Source organism: Schistocerca cancellata, chromosome 3, assembly GCF_023864275.1.
Source record: "Schistocerca cancellata isolate TAMUIC-IGC-003103 chromosome 3, iqSchCanc2.1, whole genome shotgun sequence".
Lineage (NCBI taxonomy): Eukaryota > Metazoa > Arthropoda > Insecta > Orthoptera > Acrididae > Schistocerca > Schistocerca cancellata.
The window spans coordinates 170,766,232-170,779,186 of NC_064628.1; the positions used below are offsets into that span (position 1 = coordinate 170,766,232).

Sequence of the window (12,955 nt, forward strand, 5' to 3'; positions counted from 1 at the left end):
CACATGTCATCGGAGACGTGTTTGGAGACAACCCAGTCTGGCTGAACGCCTTAGACATGAAGACTATGCAGTATTTCGTAACAACAAACTGCTTTCGATGAGCGTGATATTGCAGCTGTTTACATTTCTAACATGTTGCAGGGAAGTACTGTGAATGATGAATGGAGAAGCACTATTTTCAAAGTAAATTTCGTTTCACAGAAGATGAACTATGTTACTTGTGTGAAAGTGACCGGACTGGAGTATGTGGTGGTGGGAGGATGTATGTCTTGCATCTAGGTCTATTACAGGGGTTTGAACCATAAGGCAAGTGATTGGGAGCAAGGGTTGTGTAAGGATGGATTAGTATATTGTGTAGGTTTGGTGGATGGTGGAATACCACTGTGGGAGGGCTGGGAAGGATAGTGGGCAGGACATTTCTCATTTCAGGGTGCGACGAGAGGTAATCGAAACCCTGGTGGAAATGTAATTCAGTTGCTCAGGCCTGGGTGGTACTGAGTTACGAGGGGAATGGTCCTCTGTGGCCAGATGGTGGGGCTTTTGAAGGTGGTGGGAGAATGGAAAGATAAAGCACAGGAGATTTGTTTTTGTTCAAGGATGGGAGGATAATTATAGTCAGTGAAGGCTTCAGTGTGACCCTCGGTGTATTTCGAGCGGGACTGCTCTTCACTGCAGAAGCGACATCATGGGTGGCTAGGCTGTATGGAACGGACTTCTTGGTATGGAATGGGTGGCAGTTGTTGAAGTGGAGGTATTGCTGGTGGTTAGTAGGTTTGATATGGATGAATGTACTGATGTAGCCATCTTCGAGGCAGAGGTCAACATCCAGGAAGGTGGCTCATTGGAATGAGTAGGACCAGGTAAAGCAAATAGAGGAGAAGTTGTAGAGGTTCTGGAGGAATGTGGATAGGGTGTCCTCACCTTCAATCCAGATAGCAAATATGTCATCAATGAACTGGATATTTAGGAAGGAGGCCTTTACACCCCTTTGCTCTTCTTTTGAAGCCTCCAATCCCCTATTTTGAAAATGATTGAGTAGGTACAGTGGATGGTCGAAGTTTGGACATGCTCACTCTGTCTTCATGTGAGTTTGCGCCCATGTCCATTTAGTGCTGAGTCTGGGACCTCAGTGCTCTTATAGAGACCATACTCTCTTCCATAGGCAATAGAATTATGGTCCCTTTAACATTTTTCATTTTATAGCCTCCACCCCATTTCTTTTTGAATGACCCTAATGTATAAAACTGGATGATGGGTTAATTATTTATGATAGTAACAAATGTACAAGATGTTATGCTTATGGGCTCATGTTAGTTTATAGTTTGTGATACGTGTGTGGGGAGTATGAATTATGGTTCCATGGGGATTGATCACTGTGAGCCAAAATAGATTCTCAATGAGGCTCTCCCATGGATATGTACATTCTGTATAAAAGATTGGAAGATCACAGTACAAGAGGCATAGATTTGTACCCATCAGGTAGAAATAGGGACAGTGAAAATTGAATTAGAGGAGATATGGGAGGAAAAAGGAAATTGGGATGTGGGAAAAGGTAGCAGGAAAGGGAGGAAGGTGGAGTAGTTTGCATGGTTCTGTAATTGTTTAACTAAGGAACATATATTGCCTCCTGCTGCTTTTTAAAGAAGAGGAGCCTCATTCAGCTCTAGAACAAAACAGAGCACAACAGACCATTAATAAGAATTTAAGAGACAGATTAGAAACTAAGCTAAGTAGAAAAGAGACCTTTCTTCTGAGTAGCAGTAGGGCAGCACATGTAGGAAAAAATTTTGATCATGCTACCAGATCACAAGCATTGTAAAACCTAGTGCTAGCCTTATCCAGAAAATGCAGGATATTAAGGCACTGACTTGGTGTCTGAGTGAAGAAGAGCAGGTATTGATATTTAAGGGAGCTGGCTATAACCTGACCAAGAATAGAGAATACAGTACCTGGAGTGACCTGGAGAAGCTAGGTGCAGTAAAATCATGCTCAAGTGTGGATTCTGCAATAAATGATAAATCTGGGAAAAATTTGGGAAAAGCTGGGAATTTTTTAGAATTCTTGGAATTTTTCACTACTTTTGTTTTCTGTTAGTTTTTTGTAATTTTTATCAGTAAGAACTGATAATCTAACAAAGAATTTTACTTCAGCCTGATATTGGAAAATAACACTGAAGCAGTAAAACATAAATGAGAGCATAATACCAAAATAAAACTTTAGTTGCAAAGAAAATTTGCCATTTACAACAACAAAACACAGTACACAAACATCTGCTGAGAGCAAAATGTGTCAAAGACTTTGGAACGAAGACTATGCAGTATTTCGTAACAACAAACTGCTTTCGATGAGCATGATATTGCAGCTGTTTACATTTCTAACATGTTGCAGGGAAGTATTGTGAATGATGAATTGAGAAGCACTATTTTCAAAATAAATTTCCTTTCACAGAAGATTTACTATGTTACTTGTGAGAATGTGTGATATATTTCTTAAATCACAGACTGCTTGAATCTCCATCAAAGCTTAACACTTTGAGGACCAGATGCTTAGAAATATTTTGGGCCCAGAAGACTAGCCATTTATGCCATTATTTAAAATTTTAGTGGCACGTTTTTGTTTGTTATATCATAAAGGTACCACACACTAATAAAAGGCAAAGCTCCAAGGTTAGTTTTTCATATTTTTTTAGTTCTTTCATAGCGTACAAATTATGCAAAAACAATGGGAAAAGTGTATAATTATCCTTAAGAAAAAATTGCAAGGTCACTTTTTCAAGTAATTTCACATGTAATTGGCTTTTCTATGGAAAAATTGAAGTGCTGTATAGAACATTTTGTGGCGGCGTTCGTAGCGACAAACACTTCGCTGTAGAAACGGCTTACAAAGTCACCGCCACACTTTTAATAGCGGGCCAACCGGTCCGCTGGAACAGTGAACAGAAAGATGAAAACCCAAACACTCTGATTAAATAAAAGTCGGTACTTATCTTTATTAATGAGGATACAGAAACACAGTAGTGAACTCCGTGTCTACAGAAATCTGTCTAGTTCGAGTCGGAGCGGCTAGGTCAGCGTCGGCTGACGACAAACAACAACTCTGCTGCAATGAACACACAACGGACTAGCAAGTACACAATCGGTGGTGAGTATACAACTCAGCGGCGAATACAGAACCCTAGCGCTCGCGACTCCAGCGCTTAAGAAGCCAGAAGCCAGCGGTGGCGCGCGCAGACTTGCGGCGATTTCCTGTATCGCTGGCGCTGCTTATGCGGACGGCGTCCGGACTTTGATGCTGCCAACCTTTTGGCAGCGGGCTCGGTTGGCATTACTGGCTAGGATATAACAGAACATTTATCCAGTCAGATAATCAACAAAATGTTTGGTGCACAGTATTGAAAATTATAACTGTACTTGTCAGAAATATTCAGCTGGTACAATTTAAGCTGTACTCTTAGGATCTACTTAACCAAACCCTCGTAAAAAATAGCAGAAAAATTTGATGACTAATATTATACGTGAAAGCTTAGGTTTTTGTTGAACCTATACTGTATGTATATTAATTTAAACCATTAACTTTTCCTATTTGTGCACTTACTTACTTTACTTTCTGTGTCTGGGTAAGAACATCTACATTCTATTCTTCTAAAACTCTGCAGCTTTAATTGTCTTGTCATTGCACAAAAATAAATCTTCCACTGTGCAAACAAACTCCATCCTTGGGCAAATAAGCAGATGTTTAACTGTCTGTGTTTCTCTACATTCACTATGGTCATCTTCAGAGTACCCTTACTTGACCATATTTACTTTGCATTTTGCAACTCATGTTCCCAATTTATTCACCGCTGCACATACTATACTGTAGTTGCTGCTCTCAGGTTTGTATTTTGTAGGGGGTCCAACCATAAAGAAGGGCAGTGGGTCTCAGGTCAGCTTTCTAGCAGTACTGTCCTGGGATAAAGCTCTTTCTTGACTTAAGACAAGTTGGAACTATTTGTCGGCTGTACATCAAGTGCTACGCGTCAATTTGCTGCTTTTTCTTCTCTGTTTCACCGTCTACTTTACTTCTGATATTCATGTATTCACACTACTGAACAGTGACATCTCACCCTATGCTATGAATATCTGCTGTCATTGACTACTGAGATCACGTGACTTGAGCTGTGACTGGCTAACAAAAGCACAGCACTATCTTGATTTCAATGCTCTGGAAGCTACTGTGCTACATTTGGTGGAATTTGTATTTCTTCTTCTGTAATATGAAAATATGCAATGAAGATGCTGCTTTTCAAAGATCTTTCCAAAACACGTTGTTTTTTTGCTGTGTTTCTTTTCCTACAGTGCCTGGAAGTTCTATGCAGGTGTATAAAACCTTTACCATGCAAAAGATTGATTATTTTTACAGCTCTGAGGAAAATATATTGTGACTTTGCACTGAAGAAAATGTACTTTCACCTGGGCTATCTTCTCTGAACTTTTTAAGTAGCGCATCATCTTGGTTGCCATTGGTGTTGATCTCCACTCTTCAACAAACGCTCTCAGCAGAGTGAATCTTCTTTGGTGTGAACCATGATTTGGTCATAACTAAAGAGTGATCAGTATCATCATCAGCATTGTGATATGTACAGGATTAAGGATGTGATGTTGGTCACATCTTCTGAATATCTGCTGTCATTGGCTACTGAGATCATGTGACATGAGCTATGACTAGCTAACAAAAGCACAGCAATCTGATGCCAATGGCCCGAATGTGTGTGTTTCTGTGTTACTTTGTGCACGGCTCTGTTCCAGAAGTAAGTGTTAGTGATGCAGAGCAAAAGAGAGGTGGAATGTTTCAACAGTTGCTGCCCATTCTCGTTCATATTTTCAGTGCCATGTGGGTCAATGCAGTCAGGCCACTTGTTTCGTGTATTCCCAATCCTTGCATTGAAGTCTCCCAGTAACATGAGGTTATCTGATCCACAAACATTCTTCAAGCATTTCCTTAGATCTTTGTAAAATTTGTCTTTGTCTTCAGGTGGCACTTTAATAGTGGGAGCATATGCTGAGATTAATATGACGGGGCCCAATGTCCTTAATCTCAAAGTTGTTAATCATTCAGAAATAGATTTTGGTTATTCACGGCACCTAAGAAGACTGTTTTATTCTGCAATGCCAACCAACTCCATGCTCATATTTTTCTCCAATTTCTCTCCATTTCCAGAAAAAGATGTAATTATCTTCACACAGGCTGCCTTTCCCTGAGAGACGAGTTTACTGTAATGCAGCCACTCAGTGCAAAAATGCAGCAGTTCTCTGTCAATTATGGCTGTTTTTCTACCTACAGGGCAGTATCTGTCTGGGTAATATAGACATTCCAGGTGTCAAATTTGTTATTGAATTATTGGTTTTATTCATATGAGCTACTTTATTATGGTTATTTCCAGATGTCTCAATAACCAACCTAGTATCAAGCACTGCAAGATGCTTGCTGCTCCATACACCCATATAACTGCAAGGTGGGGAATGGACTAGTACCTTACTAACTGAGAGGCGCCTAGCTTGAGGCAGGTGCTAACTAGTTAATTAGCCACAATGGACAATCCCACTGATGAGAGTTACCCTGGTGCCTGCACACACATCCCTCAGCGCAGGGCTTAAAACCAGCAACTGTGAATCCCCATTATGTTGTCTGCACCTTTGCAGGAGCAAGTGGAGTATCCTCTCCATAGGCACTGCATCACCTGGGACTTATTTAAAAACCATGAACTTGCCCAGCATTCATGACTTTCTCTCAACCCAAACAAAGGTTTCAACAGGAGTGATGGATCACTAAGTGTGAAGTTGAGTGGGTTGCGGATGTTGCCAACTTGTTCAGGTTGAACCGTGCTGTCGCCATGGTACTCTGGATCCGTTGTCTTTTTCACTAAGCATATGCGCCATACCGAAGCCCTCCTGCTCCACTGCAGCTGCCATTGGGGAGTTCACCCACAACCTTGGGTTAGGTTCGTGCATCAAAGCCCGTAGAAATGGGGTGAGAGAGTTAGGAAACTGAAAGTCACCCTCAGGTCTCGAAACCTAATTCTGTGGGGTTGAAAAAACAAGAGTTGGCCAAGGGAGGCTGACAGGAAAGAAAACAGGAGGGGTCTGACACAAGTAGGTGGAAGTAATCTTAGACTCAGCTTGAGGCCCCGCGAATGCCACCCGCAAACTTCTAGATGACGTCATCTTCCCCTCATCAGTTTCCCTAATGCCTAGCCCATTAACAGATGCAAATTCTGACACAAATTTCTCAAGCTGTTGGTTTTGTTTTTCTAATATTGTATATAGTTGAACATGCAATATCAAATTCAATCATAATAATGTTTCACTTCTCACCTTTCTCCAGTCTTCTAATGACGTCCAGTTTTTAGTGGATTGTGAATGTCAAATGTTAGAATTTTACTGTTGTAGGCATACTTTTGCTCTGTTTGGAAAACATATTCACAATATGTATAAAAATTTTACTGTGCTATAGGCTATTTGATAGTCATACATTGAAATGCCAAAGCAACTGGTACAGGCATGCGTAATCAAATACAGAGATATATAAACAGGCAGAATACAGGACTGTGGTCGGCAATGCCTATATAAGACAACAAGTGTCTGGTGCAGCTGTTAGATCAATTACCACAGCTACAATGGCAGGTCATCAAGATTTAAGTGAGTCTGAACGTGGCGTTATAGTCGACGCATGAGGAATGGGACACAGCATCTCTGAGATAGCAATGAAGTGGGGATTTCCCATATGACCATTTCATGAGTGTACCGTGAATATCAGGAACCTAGTAAAACATCAAATCTCTGACATCACTGTGACCAGAAAAAGATCCTGGAAGAATGAGACCAATAACAACTGAATAGATTTCTTCAACATGACAGAAGTGCAGCTCCTTGGTAAACTGCTGCATATTTCAATGCTGGGCCATCAACAAGTGTCAGCATTTCAACCATTCAACAAAACATCATCAATATGGGCTTTCAGAGCTGAAGGTCCACTTGTGTACCCTTGCTGAGTGCATGACACAAAGCTTTACGCCTTACCTGGGTCCATTGACATTGACATTGGACTGTTGATGATTGGAAACATGTTGCCTGGTCAGATGAGTCTCGTTTCAAATTGTATGGAGCTGATGGGCATATATGGGTGTTGAGACAACCTCGTGAATCCATGGACCCTGCTTGTCAGCAGGGGTTTGCTCAAGCTGGTGGAGGCTCTGTGATGGTGTGGGGCACGTGCAGTTGGAGTGGTATGAGGTCTCTGATACGTCTAGATATGACTCTGTCAGGTGACATGTACATAAGCATCCTGTCTGATCACCTGCATCCATTCATGTCCATTGTGCGTTCCAACAGACTTGGGCATTTCCAGCAGGACAATGCGATACCCAACACGTCCAGAACTGCTAAAGAGTGGCGCTAGGAACACCCTTCTGAGTTTAAACACTTCCACTGACGAGTTAACTCCTCAGACATGAACATTATTGAGCATACCTGGGATGCCTTGCAGTGTGCTGTTCAGAGGAGATCACCAACCCCTCGTACTCTTACAGGTTTATGGACAGCTCTCCAGGATTCATTGTGCCAGTTCCCTCCAACTACTTTAGACATTAGTCAAGTTCATGCCACGGGTTCTGGCACTTCTGCATGCTCGCAGAGCCCTACATGATATTAGACAGGTGTACCAGTTTCTTTGGCTCTTCAGTGTATAAGTAGCTGAATATTGATGCAATACACTGACTTTATCAAAAAAACTATAAAATTAAATCTCACAACACTGATAAAAATGTAGAGTAGTGTAAATTTAGGTCTACTGAATGAAGAACTGTTGATACCAACTAGAAGCTAACAATGCATCAAGTTTGTCTTGGCGAGAATACATTCATTGAGGCAGACAATAGTTACTGATGAGATACCACACGAATGGTTCCGATGTTTCTCAAAGATGTCAGATTGTGCTGTCAATTGTGCCAAAGAAAATTTCCTGATGCATCATAAACTGCCATGTCTGCCAGATTATATCGAGTGTTGGGTAGTCACGGTCTTAGTGTAGTTTGCCTGCCTGAGCACCACAGAATTACAGGAATGTTAAACACAGAGGACTGTAAAGCTGCAGCCCAGTTTTTGAAGGGAAAATATGAAGAAAGAAGTAGCTGTCATGTGTGTAACACAGTACAGATATATTGACATCAGTAGTTTCTGTGTATATCAGCAATTTAAAGCCTGTGCTTGTGAATTGTTGTTACTGGAATAGTAATTTCTATTTGTTACAGTGAACAGATCCTGACTGGAAAACTTTCAGATATTATTACTAGAAACTGAGTTAACAGTCAAAAGAAAACAAATGATAGTCTTTGGGGATTTTAATTTTAATTTACTGAGAGATTCAAATAAAAAGAACAACTAGGAAATATTACGTAATACTCATAACGTGTTTTGCAGTTAATTTTCTCACCAGCATTACGTAGAAAAGCAGTACGTACACTAATAAACACATGTCTGTAGGTGATCACCCAGTAGTGAATAGTCTTTTAGACCCTGAAGCATGACTGGCTACAATAAACAACTAATTTGATTAAAATGAAATAGGATCATGGAAATGGAGTAGTTAATGAACAGATAACAGAAAGTTTCAAGGCAGCCTTACAGGAAGCTGACTGGAATGATGTGCCATATATCAGTCCCAAATTAATACATTTATAAATGGATTTCAGTCAGCTAAGTATGGCACTACTAAGACATCAACTATGTTCTAGGTTGCATAAGGGATAAAAATATGTGCAAGGATATGAATTTTTATGGCATGGCAAGGACAAAAAGAGAAGTAGAACTGATTTTGTGTTATAAGAAATACTATGCTGTTTTAAAGAAAGTGATGAAAAATTGAAAAAGCTCAAAATAACGTCTGAAAACAGTAATTCAGATAATAAAAGGTAAATCTAAGTGGGCAATACTGGAAAGAAAAACCAGGAAATCAGTTAAGAGAAGTGTGGTGTTTGTTATTAAAGGAAACAGACAAATGATAAATGATGGCAGTCAGATAGACAACATGTTTAATAATTACTTCTTTGAAATAGCTCTGAAGATTGGAATGGATAGTTCAAGAGATAAAGAAATTGAATATATACAAGAAGCAATGTCTCATACACTGAGGCAAATTACAATTACTCTATTCTCTGCCAAAGGAATTAAGAGTGTAATTAACTCCCTCAAAATTAAAAACTCTCATGGAATTGCTAATGTCTCAGGTTTATTACTAAAATTTTGTTCTTCACTTATATGGAATCTTTTCAGTCACTTATTCAACACATAAGTGTCATGGAAGATGTTTCAAGACAGACTGAAAGGTATTGGTGTCAGCTCCATTTGGAAGAATGGTAGCAAGACTAATATTAAAAATTACTGACCACACCGGTTCCCATGAGATCACCGAAGTTAAGCACTGTCGGGTGTGGCCGGCAGTTGTATGGGTCACCATTAAGCCTCCATGCACTGTTGCCATTTTTCGGGGTGCACTCAGCCTCATGATGCCAATTGAGGAGCTACTCGACCAAATAGTAGCGGCTCCGGTCAAAGAAAACCATCCTAACGACCGGGTGAGCGGTGTGCTGACCACACGCCCCACCTATCCGCATCCTCAACTGAGGATGACACGGCAGTCGGATGGTCCCGATGGGCCACTTGTGGCCTGAAGATGGAGTGCTTTATTGTTGCTACTTGTCTCTTCAAAGGTACAGGAAAAATTGTGTATGCAAAAACCACAAGATAGTTCTCTAACAATACGAGGGAGAACCCAAAAATAAAATGTATTTCTTTGTAGAAAGCATTTACTTTATTGTTTTTCAAATCAACATTAATCATCTGTAAAGTGCTGTTATTAACATTAATTCACTTAATAATAATAATAATAATAATAATATTTATTCAACATTGAATAATCAAATACAATCCCTAGAAATAATACAGTTTCAGGACATCATACAGATTATTCTTCTGAATACGTCAGTTTATACATTACAAACTAAAGATTTGTTTGTATTAATAAATTTTACATTTTGATGGATTTTACATCTGGTAGTATACAATCATGATATTACAAATATTGTTTCTATCAACATTATATTAGTTGTAGGTTACTTAAAACTATGAGCTTGACATACTTATGAAATACTTTTCATACAGATATAATACTCGTCTAGGGAATAAAAAGGGTTTTCAATTAGAATTCTTTTTAGCTGATCTTTTAATTTGTTAGTAGGAAGGATTGTGAGACTTTTTGGTAGGGCATTGGCTACCTTCAGCCCAGCATGAAGTGCATTTTTTTCATATAAAGCTGTTCTGTGGCTATTTACATGGTATCTGAACTTTTGCCTTGTATCATATTGGTGCAGGTCACAGTTGAAATTTGGATTTATTGTTTTCACAAGCAATAAAACTTTCAATATGTACACACCTATAATGGTAAGCACACCTAATTTTGGGAACAGATTCTGACATGATTCTCGAGATGTGGCACCACAAATAATTCTGATAACTTTTTTCTGTAGTATTAATAATGTATTTAGGTTGGCTTGAGTTGTTGCACCCCATATTTCTACAGCATAGTTTAAGTTTGATGAGAATAGGGCATGATAAGCAGTTTTTAGTACACCCATGTCCTTACAATATTTGCTAATCATATTTATAGCAAACACATTCTTCAACAGCTTACATGCTAAGGAATCAATATGCATGTCCCACTTGAGGCTGTCCCAGATTGTAATTCCCAAGAACTTTGTCCATTTTTCCTTTTTTACAATGGCATTTCCTATGGATAATTTCATGTCAAATTCTATTTGTTTCCTTGTCTTAAATTCCATAATTGCATTCTTTGAAGCACTTACATTTAGATGACTTTCATTAAAATACTTGACTATTTCATTAGTTACATTGTTGCACTGTACCTCCAGACTCTCATAGTCTTTGTGTTTACGCACTATTGATGTGTCATCTGCATACAATAATTTTGTACAGTTAGGAGAACAATACTGTATATCATTAACATAAATCAAGAAAAGAAGGGGTCCCAAGACAGAACCTTGAGGCATTCCATATTTGATGCCTGTAATTTTAGAATTGTAAGACCCACTGTTTGTTTTAAGCAAGACAAATTGTTTTCTATTGCTCATATACGATTTTATTAGCTCATAGCTTGTCCTGATGTTCATGCCAGTGTTGGAGGCGCCTTTTTAATTCATCCTCTTTGATGTCGGCTAGCACCTTTGTGACGTGTTGTACATCCTAAGTATCAGCAAAACACTTAACTTCCAAGTCTCTTTTCATTGTTGAGAACAGGAAGAAGTCTATGGGTGCTAAATCTGGCAAATAGTGCTCATAGGTCACGGTAGTTGTGTTTGTTGAGGCCAAAAACTGGTGAACACTGAGAGCTGTGTACACGGGAATATCATAGTGATGCAGGAACTGCTTGCCAGACTTCCAAACAGCTGGATGTTTTTGCTCTAAACTTCTGTGCAGCCATTTTATAATCTCCAAATAGAATGGCTGATTTAATATGTGATTTTGAGGGACAAATTCTGAGTGCAAGATCCCTTAGTTGGGGGGGACCTGCTGAACTCTTTTTGGATGAGGTGAGCCATTTACTTCCATTGAGTCGACTCTTGTTAACTTTCTGGATGATGAAAGGATAATTAAATGGACACCCTAGCTGCAAACAGGCATTGATGTACTTCATTGGGGACATGTTGAAAATGTGTGCCCCGACCGGGACTCGAACCCGGGATCTCCTGCTTACATGGCAGACGCTCTATCCATCTGAGCCACCGTGGGCACAGAGGATAGTGCGTCTGCAGGGACTTATCCCTTGCACGCTCCCCGTGAGATCCACATTCCCAACATGTCCACACCACTACATTCGTAGTGGATGATACCCATAGCACTATGACTTGTTGCCTATTTTGTGACAGGCTTGAACACGACGATCCCTTTGATCTCTGGTGACAAGTGGTGAACTTTGCTGCCCCTCTTTACATCCTCAACCAACAGTCAAAATGCACTGAATTGAGTTCCAGGACAACCTGGATAAGTCCTCAAGTTGGTTAATTGTCCCGCATCGATCTTTGTTGATCAGATCAAGGATTTTTCTGATGTTGTCCTCACTTTGAGAGCAGTTGAAGAGTGAGCAGAATGGGACTGATCTTCACTGGCTACTTTTCCTTTTTAAACCAGGAAAACTGTGCATACACTTGAGTTTTACTAAGAGCATGTTCTTTGTAAGCTGTTTGCATCATTTTACTGATGTTGTCTTCACTTTGAGCAATTGAAGGGTGAGCAGAATGGGACTGGTCTTCACTGGCTATTGCTCCCTTTTTAAACCAGGAAAACCACATGTATACTTGAGTTTTACTAAGAGCATGTTCTTTGTAGGCTGTTTGCATCATCACAACAGTTTCCACAAAATTTTACTGCTGCACATTGTTCATAAGAAGTAGCCATTTTCTTATGTCACTACTGCACTTTACACATACTCACAGAACTGCCAGAGAAACCACACTAGTCACATTTTGGTGATGCCTCCTGGTGGAATTACCTAGGAGAGGTCCTGCAACAGCCCTCTTGTGGCACAACCTGCTGTTACAAGTACACAGTGCACAGCATTACAATTCTGATTATTTTTGGGTCATCCCTCATATTATTAGTCAGTCTCAACTAGGAATTCAAAAGTGTCTCTTCACTGTACATGCAATTTTTCAATTCACAAATCAGATGATGTGGAACTGAAATGACAAAATATTGACAATTGTTATATTCTTTGACTTGTTTAAAGCATTTTACTGTGCAATTTACAGCAGATAAGTTGAAATATTATGACATCAGAGTTACTGTTAGTAGCTGGATTTCATCCTATCGAACTAAAAGGATTCAGAGTGTTGTGTTAAGAAATT

The 12,955-nt window shown here is 39.6% G+C and overlaps 1 protein-coding gene and 1 non-coding gene across 2 annotated transcripts in view; one reads left to right on the top strand and one right to left on the bottom strand.

Moving 5' to 3' along the window:
* LOC126176184 (MAP kinase-activating death domain protein) overlaps window positions 1-12,955 on the top strand; it is a 545,775-nt gene that overhangs the window by 225,048 nt on the left and 307,772 nt on the right. The gene's annotated exons all lie outside the window — the stretch shown is intronic.
* Trnat-ugu (transfer RNA threonine (anticodon UGU)) lies at window positions 11,767-11,841 on the bottom strand. The gene has a single exon. It is a non-coding gene; the product is annotated as a tRNA-Thr (tRNA).